Source organism: Trichechus manatus, unplaced genomic scaffold (genome assembly GCF_000243295.1).
Source record: "Trichechus manatus latirostris isolate Lorelei unplaced genomic scaffold, TriManLat1.0 scaffold00170, whole genome shotgun sequence".
In the NCBI taxonomy this organism is placed as follows: domain Eukaryota; kingdom Metazoa; phylum Chordata; class Mammalia; order Sirenia; family Trichechidae; genus Trichechus; species Trichechus manatus.
This window is the reverse complement of record NW_004444106.1, coordinates 77977-87996: the sequence shown is the minus strand read 5'-3', so window position 1 is coordinate 87996 and position 10020 is coordinate 77977. Positions and strand designations below refer to the sequence as shown.

General features: G+C 43.8%; 1 pseudogene; it reads left to right on the top strand.

Annotated features, from left to right (window-relative positions):
* The first annotated feature begins 8190 nt into the window (after window positions 1–8190).
* LOC101350235 (ER degradation-enhancing alpha-mannosidase-like protein 1 pseudogene) lies at window positions 8191–9332 on the top strand (annotated as a pseudogene).
* The last annotated feature ends 688 nt before the right edge of the window (window positions 9333–10020 follow it).

Below are 10020 nucleotides of genomic sequence, written 5' to 3'. Positions count from 1 at the left end.
ACTCTTGGGGTTTCTCCAGTCTCTGTCAGACCAGTAAAAACTGGACCTCTTTTTTGTAAAGTGGTAAGCACAGTGCTAGGTGCAAACGTGCGAAGTGAGAGTTCAATATGAGATACCATTGTCATCTCATTCCTATTGCTTGAGCATACATCTGTCTTCCCCCGGAATGTGAGCTCTGCAAGGGCAGCGGCTATGTCTTATTCATCTCTGAATCCCCCACAGAACCTAGCACAGAGCAGAAGCCAACCCATGCATGCTAATGTCAAAGACCTCCACAGGCATCAGAGGGCAAAATGGAAAAAAAGAAAAGAACCAAAGCAGCCCCTTGCCCTGGTGTGCCGCACTTGACGGATCAGGGATATTTCATCACCCTGTTATCTCTGGCAGTGACAGCAATGACATGGAGCCCTGGGAAAGTGGAGAAGGGAGAGCAGCAGGGACTGTGCGCTGGGTCTAGGTCATCCCTTTTGGGGCTCCATGCTGTCCAGGAGGAGCAAACTCAGGATGACTGGCTCCTCGTCCCCGCCTGCCTCCTCTCCAGGTCCCCTTTCCAGGAGTTCTCCCTCTCACTCCTGGCACTCAGCTTTCCTGCTGTTCCAGGAGGTGCCAGAGACACAGAATCCTTCCTACTTAAGCATTAGTCACTCTCCGGGAGAGAGCAGTGACAAGATCCCATCTCTGCGGTTCCAGAGGAATCCAGCACCTGGAGAGGCATGTATATTTTCTCCCAACTCTTTGTCGTGCTGTGAATGTTATTAAAATGCCTTATTTATCAGAGTGAAAAAAAAAAAAAAAAAAAACCAGCTTAAGCCAAACAATATATAGGATTTAAAATACAGGCTGTGAATTTAATTTCCACTGGAGCAGTGGTAAACAAGAAAAGGGAAGTAATTTACGATTCTCTGGAGGGAACACAGACAGCAAGCCAGACACTCAGAGGTGGTTCTTTCCTCCCCTCCTGCCCCTGCTCAGATCCTCCTCCCCAGGCTCCTGTGTGCTTCCGATTGTCCTTGGAGAACTGTTGTCCTCACACATGGTGGTGGAGACCCCAGCTGCTGGTGGAGGTGGGGTGTGTAGGGGTGAGGGAGGAGATAATCCTGCCAGCATCAAACATCTACAACATCCCCAGGTGTGTTTACCTGGAGAGAGAACCTCAGATAGTAGGCATATGAATGGGTAGTGGTTTAAAAGAAAAGGTAAGAAGTGTTCACCCCTAAAATTTGGCAGCCATGAACTTGTAGTGAGCAGGACTCAGCATTATGATACCAGCTGATCCAGTGGCATCACTAGGGTTGGTGTCACCCAGTGCAGTAACTCATGGTGTCACCGCCTCCCGCCCTCCATGGACCTCCTCCTGTACCAGGCCTTACAGAATCCTTACTAATGTTTATTATCAATTTTAATCATAGAATAATATGTGATAAATATAGCTGTAATTGCTTAAATGTAGTATTTCTTAGATTATATGAATACTAACAACAAAATTATTCTGTAGAATCTTTCCTCATTGAATTATAACATTATTAGTTACAATATTATTAGTTTTGATTTTTCTCCTTCTTTTCCCTTAATTACTACTTTATTCTCAAAAAAGTTATTGAAATAGGTTCACAAATACTAATTACCACACTATTGTAGCTAAAACACCAGAAAATTTGACAAAAGCAGCAACTAGGAAAACATCAGCAGCAACGAAAACAACAGCGCGTGCTTGTAGCATGTGCAGACGAAACCACGTGATTCCAAGCATCATTGTAATTGGGTAATAATGACAGCTCTGACTGGAGCACATCAGAAGGTTCAAAAAGTAAATTAGCATAGAGTTTTATCCTTGTAGGTATACTAATACACATAAGCTGGGCTTACGAAAAAAATCTTTGTTGTTATAACTAACTATAGGGATATTTTGTAAAAAAAAAACAATGCATTTCTGCTGAAACATTGCATAAAAATTTTGTAGACAGTTATTTTGGTGTCACCCCCTCTGACAGTGTCACCTGATATGGCTTGCACCCTCTACACCCCCCCCAGTGACGCCACTGAGATGATCTTTGTGATTATTTACTGTTTATCATGTGTCAGGCTTTGTCCCGGGTGACAGAGCCAAGACAGGAATGCAGGAATGGTGGAGGAGAGCGTGTGGATTCTCCATGCTATAAACGTCACCTTACATTTGAGCGGTTGCTTTGTAATTTCGTATAATTCTAATAAGAATGATAACAGTAGCTAATGTTTATTGACACTCACCAGGTGCTCTGCACTGAGCTCATACCATGTGTTGCCTTGTTTACTCCTCATAACAACCCGGGGGGCAAGTTCTACTATTATCCCCGTATTTCAGATGCAGAGACTGAGGACCAGAAGTGTTAAGGGACGTGGTGGCCGTTGGGTGACTGAGAAGTGGTGGAACCCAAAGGGAAATCAGGCAGTCTGGCTCCGGAGGCTGTGCTCTTCACTGCTGTGAGACTGTGCCTCACATACACTGCAGGCAGGAGACAAGACTTGAATGCAGGAGCCTGAGCTTGTTCCTTAACACACACATGATTCCAGAATTTCTCTGAGGGCCAGGAAGGCACTGGAGGTGCCTGCAGTGCATTACGTGGCACATGGATGAATCACCTTAATTTCCACAAGTGTGTGTCACTTGTAGCGTGTATAAGGGGAAAAGATGTCAGCTCCGTTGCACGCTAGTTCTGTGAATTTGTGCAAATCTCTTATTCTCTCCTCAGTTTCATCTGTGAAATGGGAATAACAAGACCTATCATGTATAAGGAGGAAACCCTGGTGGCACAGTGGTTAAGAGCTGGGCTGCTAACCAAAAGGTCAGCAGTTCAAATCCACCAGCTGCTCCTTGGAAACCCTATGGGGGCAGTTCTATTCTGTTCTCTAGGGTCGTTATGAGTTGGAATCGACTGGACAGCAATGGGTTTTATCATGTGTAGGATCTAAAGGAGTTCCTGAGGCATAGGAGGCCCTCTGAGTGTGTGGGAGGGAGATAAGGACAGACAGAGGGAGGAAAGGAGGGAGAGGAGGAAGGAAGAGAGAGAAGGAGAGATGGAGGAAATAAGAGAGGAAGGAGGGAAGGAAAGAGGGAACACAAACTATTGTGTGTCTGCTTATCTGGGCATTTAAAAAATATTCCTTTACCTTAGCCCTCGTGGTGCAGTGGTTAAGAGCTAGGCTGCTAACCAAAAGGATCACTAACCTTAAGGGAGGCAGTTCGAACCCACCAGCTGCCCTGGCGGGAGAAAGATGTGGCAGTCTGCTTTTATAAAGGTTACAGCCTTAGAAACCCTTTGGGGCAGTTCTATGCTGTCCCATAGGGTTGCTATGGGTCAGAATCAACTCAATGGCAACAGGTCTTTTACCTTAACAAGAAGGTCCCTGGGTAATACAAGCAGTCTTCTCTCCACTACTAACCTAAAAGTTGGTAGTTGGTGGTTCAAACTCACCCAGCGGTGCCATGGAAGAAAGGGCTGGTGATCTGCTTTTGTAAAGATTATAGCCAAGAAAACTCTACGGAGCAGTTCTATTCTATAACACATGGGGTCAGCATGAGTCAGAATCAACTAGATGAAAACAGATTTGTTTGTTTGTTAACCTTAACAAATATTTGAATTATACTTTGTCTTTTTGAAGTGTGTGCATGCCGTGGCTCTGAGGAGCTAGGTGTCCACCTAGGACTGTTGTACCAGTAACTCAACACAGTCGATGTCTGAGCCCAGGCAGCCTTGCTTCAGAGTCCATGTCCTTAAGCTATGACCTGCTAGATTTAGCAGCAAGAGGCAAGGAAGTGGACAGTCTTTACTGACACGGAAGCTGATTTCAGGTCCCTTGTGGTGACTGAACTGGCCCACCCCATGCTGGGCACTTTGTAGGCACATTCAATCAATTTCACCATGTTAGGATCTTCCTCATGATTGAGGCTGGCTTTAGGAAAAGAAGAGGATGCAACAAGTAAGCTCTGAACATCTCCTAAGCGCTGGGTGCTCAGCTGTGGCCTTACCCACCCCAGAGAGACTTTCCCTAAGTGTGATCCACATTCTACGGAGGTGGTACATGGAGGGATCACTTCGATGTGTAAAGTTATCTATTATTTTAAAGTGTATTAGAAAAGGAAAATGTTGCTGTGGTTTGCAGGGTGTTATTAATAAGGTCCCCACCTGTCAATTTGTCATACTGTGGTTGGTTTGTGTGTTGCTGTGATGTTGGAAGCTAGGCCACTGATGGTTCAAATATTCATGGTGGACAGGCTCCCGTCAAGCTTCCAGACTAAGACAGACTAGGAAGAAAGGCCTGGTGATCTACTTCCAAAAATTAGCCAATGAATATAGATCACAACAAAATATTGACAGATATAGTGCTAGAGAAGCCCTGATGGCACAGTGGTTAAAGTGCTCAGCTGCTAACAAAAAGGTCAGCCGTTCAAACCCACCAGCCGCTCTATGGCAGAAAGATGTGGCAGTCTGCTTCCGTAAAGATTTACAGCCTTGGAAACCCTAGGGGCCAATTCTGCTCTGTCTTGTAGGGTCACTATGAGTTGGAATTGACTCGACGGCAGTGGATTTGTTTTTTTTTTTTTCTTTTTTATAGTTCTAGAAGATGAGCCTTGTAGTTTGGAAGGCATTCAAAACACACAGTGGCCGCAACAATGGACTCAAATATACCACAAATTGTGAAGGTGGTACAGGACCGGGCAACGTTTGGTTCTGTTATATACATAAGGTTGCCATGATCAGAGCCAACTCGATGGCAGCTAACAACAAAAATTAACAAGGTCATGGATAAATAATATTTACCTTACAAAATAGAAGTGGGTCAATTTAAAGAGGAAAAATTAAGTAACCTGTAGTCCTGGAGGTATGAGTATATGAAAGCAAAGCAAGAATGACAGAAGTTTAGAGAATTGTATTGTTTCATCTAATTCTAACTAGAAGCCCATATATGAGTTGGTTAATCCCATTTTATAGGTGAGGAACAATGAGGTTTAGGCCAATCGAATATGGTGCTCAAGGTCACAGAACTTAAAATCAGCAAATTGGAGATTTGAATGACGCAACCATTTCAATGGTTTGTCCCTTCTGCTGCCCTTCACCCTGAGACCCTGAGCAGACATCCTCATGCCCAACACCTGGCTTCCCTCTCTGTCCAGGTACTCTCTGGAATCTGGAGGAGTCACTAGAGTTGGTGGGAGTATATTTATTTAAATTGTCAGGATAAATTAACTTTTAGAGCCCCGTTGATGGAGTCCCGCAGGCCTGGGCTGTGGGTTGGCAGCCATGAATATGCAAGTGCACGCAGCCATTGAATTAGGCAGCTGTAAACATATTTGAAGGCAGCTGCTCATTTAATAATCTGGGACAACCACAGGAATAGACAACCGGTCTCTCTGGCCCATTTGCGTGGGTAAAGTGATAATTTTATAACACAATTGCTGCAATTAGGTTTCCCCAGACAAAGCCAGGGGAACACCATTTGGGAGCAATCTTGGGTATTGTCAGCTGAAGATGACTGCAGTCTCACCCCATCTGTCAGATACAACAACCTGTTTCCTGTGACTGCAGCCTGTGAAGAAGGGGTTAGTGTGGCCCCAAAGTGTCAGCTAGAACCAGGTTTGAATCCTAGCATTGCTACCTGTTCACTGTATGATCCTGGGCTACTTGCTCAACCACTCTGAACCTCAGTTCCTTCATTTGCAAATGGGGTTATTAATGGTACCTTCCTTTAATGGGTGGTGTGAGGATTAAAAGTTATCATGCATCTAAAGCCTTTAGACCACTGTCTAGTGCAATGGTTCTCAAATTTTGCTGTATGTTAGAATCCCTGGGGAACTTTTAAAATATTACTGATGCCTGGGCCCCACCTCCAGGGATTCTAGTTGGAGCAAGAACATTAGCATATTTTAAAACATCCCACACTGACTGCTCTGGCAGGGATAACAACAGAAGGTCCCAGACAGAGTGGGAGAAAAATGTAGAACAAAATTCAAATTCACACACACACACATATACACAAAGACCAGGCTTGCTGGTCTGACAGAGACTAGAGCAACCCCAAGAGTATGGCTCTTGGACACCCGTTTAACTCAGTACTGAATCACTCCTGAGGTTCACCCTTTAGCCAAAGATTAGACAGGTCTATAGGGCTGACAATAACACACATGAGAAATGTACTTCGTAGTTCCGTTCATGCAGGAGACTAATGGGCACACCAGCCCAAAATCAAAGACGAAAAGGTAGGAAGGGACAGGAAAACTGGGGGAACAGGAAAAGGGAACCCAGGGCAGGGAAGGGGAGAGTGTTGACATATTGCGGGGTTGGCAACCAATGTCACAAAACAATTCGTGTAAACTATTTAATGAGAAACTAATTGCTCTGTAAACTTTCACCTAAAGCACAATTTAAAAAAAAAGGAAATTAAAAGATGATTTAATATAAAGAAATAAAACTTACTCTACCGGAATCTTTTTTTTCTTAACTTAAAAAACAAAACAAAAAAACACCACAGTGATTCCAATGTATAGCCAAGACTGAGAGGTACTGTTCCAGCACAAAGTACATGTTCTATAGATGGAGGCTAGAGTTATTATGTCCTTACTCCTGGCACTCATGGGGGCAAGTCTAAAACTCCTTTCTTGCCTGTAACAGAGCTTGAAATTCATCAGCTCTGCAGCCTTATTCTCTATCCCTGATTTGGCCAAAGTCTACTCTTCCTGGGATGGGGGGAAATAGGAGGTGGTGGGGTGGAGGGAAGCATAGCTTTGAGGGGAACTGACTGACAATGGGACATTTTTCCTGAGCACATTTTCTAAAATGGGTGCCTGTTAAATAATTGTTAAAGGTAATACATGCAGACTTGTTTAGACTATGATGAGTAAACACTGGAGAAAGCAGTGTTCAAGCATGACCATGAAACACATGGAGACAGGGGTCAAAGGCGGTATGTCTTGATGTGCTTATCTCCCTCCACCAACTGATGGTGTAGGCCCAGTTACCCTGGCCCTGATCCCCTAAAAGCATGCCCTGTCTCATGCTATAACTTGGCTGTTCTTTCAGGATAGGCATTGGCAGTGAACCTAATCCCTGGGTGTCTATGTGAGAAGCAAACTCCAGCTTCCTGTCTAATTAATTAACTGTGGCCTTGGTTTCTGGTCTTCTGTTTTTCCTGCTGCAGTTCTCTGCTAAAACTGAAATTCATCATTGGCCCCATATCCAGCCCCATCCTCTCCGGCTTCTGACGTCTCCTTTTTCTCTTGGCTGGAACACCTAGTTCTATTTCATGGACACTGTGTCAGATGTGTTGCTGGAATATCCAAAAGCCATTCTCAGCCTCCTTCTTTGCTGGAAGAACCCACTTCTCATCTTAGAAAACCAGATACCAGATACACTCGCAAACTTCCTTGCAGCTAATGGTTACCATGTGACCCAGCACCCTGCATTGCCAATGCAATGTGTAGTCAAGAAATCTTCTGAGGGTCTTTGGAGAAAGATTTTTTTTTTTTTCTATTAAAAGGAGAGAAACATATAAGGAGAGCCCTGTGACTCCTGCCTTTGATCCTGGTCTTGGTTGCTATTGTGTAAGGATATGGTGCTTGGAAATTGAAGAGACTACAAGTTTTCTTCTGCCCAAGCAATATGACTACGCGGTATGTTTCAACTTACTTTGGGGTAGGAGTGACCCTCTGACCAGGTTCTGGACCATCAACAGATATGGCATTTTCCACTTCCAGGTCTGGCACATAAAATCTTTCTGTTAGGATCTTTGCTGTCTTTACTCTTCCACTGGTTGGAGAGGACTCTGAGGACATACCAGAGCCACAGGATGGAAGGATCCTGTTCTCCTGAATGACTGAGAGAAGGAAAGCCACCTGCCCAAACTTTCTCTCTTTAACCCTCATTGGACTATGATGCACAAGAAAGAAATAGATATTTTTTGAGAATATATTTTATTGTCATCAAAATTTAGGGTTGCTTGTTATAGCAACTCCTTTACCCTGACTAATAGAGAACTGCTATTGTCATTTTGCCACCAGGTGGGAGATCCTTCTGATTCACTGAGAATAACAGACTGGAAGACAGAAGGAGCTTGTGTTCTGTTGAATTCTCATTACACCAACTTGATAACTTGTACCTCCAGGCTTCTCCTTTTGTGAAACAAAAATAAACCTTCTCTGATCACCAGCTGCGGCCTATGAAGCTGGGCAACTGGAGCTGGAGTTTAGGGGTGAGGGACAATGGACCAGTTCATACTGTCTCACTGGAGAGTTTATTAAAGAAGAACTGAGCAGAGCTTTGGGGGTAGTTTTGGTGTCATGGTCAGGATGTTACAGAGTCCAAATAACTACACAATGTCAATCATTCATCCTGGGAATGGAGCTCCTTAGGCTCAGCCTCCATGGATGTAGTAGCTCACCTTCTGGCTGGGATCCAACATGGATTTCTATCAGCACTTTCCCCTCAACTTGCTTTTCACTTATTGCCTGCTTTGAGGCTCCCGGGCCAAAAGAGGTGCAGAGAGGGTCAGCTGCTCTTGAAGCTTCAGCACCCCAGCAGCAGGGTTACAGATGATGAACTCAATCCCCACTGCTGTGGCCCAAGGCTTGACCACAAGGACACTTCAAGTAGGGACATCAGTGATGTCCTAAACTATTCATTGACTCTTGTTGATTTGTTGGATACACTTGTAATAATGGGGAATTAATCTGAGTTCTAGAAAGCAGTGAAGTTAGTAATCAACAGTTTTATTTCACAAAAACTCCACCTTCCAATTTTTTGAGGTTGTAATAAGGATCCTGGGAAGCCTCCTTTCTGACCATAAAATAATAGGTGACACCAAGCAATCCACTGATGACATGACAGTTAAGGATTATGATAATGAATCATGATCTGGTCATGTGACTCTTCCCTGCCTTTGAAAACACTAAGACTGGAATTCCCTGTCCTCTGATTAGTCTAAAGACAAGCATTCTTCCTGATAGCAATAGCACACAGCAGGAGCTAGCTCCCTATTGGTGATATTTCAGATTCTTAGCTGATGACTGGGAGAGTCTTCATTTGACATGGTGGCCAGATCAGCAGTGAAAGCCCTTTGAAACCTTTGGAGCAGTGATGGTATGGGACTATTGAGGAATATTGTGAACATTCAGTTGGGCTATAGGGTTGGATTTCTTCTATGAATATCTCTTGAGATCTCGCATCCTCTTTGGAGAAAAAGAAGACCTTCAAATGTTTAATGCTACATATTAGAGTATCTAGAACTACTTAACTAGAGGTCAAGAGACCTGAAATGAAGGAGATGCCCCTTTTCTACATCAAGGTGAATATGTTCAGTGGGTACTTGATGAACTCCTGGGTTGGCTTTCTGAATGCTTGCTTCCCTGGGCTGAGGTTCTAATAAGGGTTGTCATCTACCTCCATGCTGTTTACTCTGCTGCGTGGAAAAGATACAGAGCCCTTCCTGAGAGGTTTAACTTGCATCTCTATGTTCCCAAGATTTTCTTCTACCCACTGAGACCAGAGTTAGTGGAATCTATAAAGTCTCCTCTACCAGGCAACCAAGAATCCCTTCTACCTTAATGTGAGGATGGATATTCTGCAGAGCCTGAAAAAGTACACAAAAGTCAAATGTGGGTGTATTTTACTACATCACAGCAGAGGTAAATTAAAATAAGACTGGATGAAAGCTTCTTCTCAAGTGATACTTGTAAATACTTTTATCTGCCATTTGATGAACAGAATCCAGTACACAAATCTGGAAACAAAAACAGACACGTGTTGACAATGGAAGACCCCTTTACGTCTACGGATGAACATCTTAAGGAACCCTCATGGAAGGAATCCTCTTCTAAAGAGGGAGGACAACACCAGTTCACGGGACTAAATCTCATGAATTAAAAGTCATCACCCTCAGCTATGATTGCAATTACGTTTTCGATGAGAAGATATATTCCCTGCCCTTAAAAAGCACCTACATAAGACAGACTGGATGTCAACTTGATTTCATCTTTTAACCTTCCTGTAC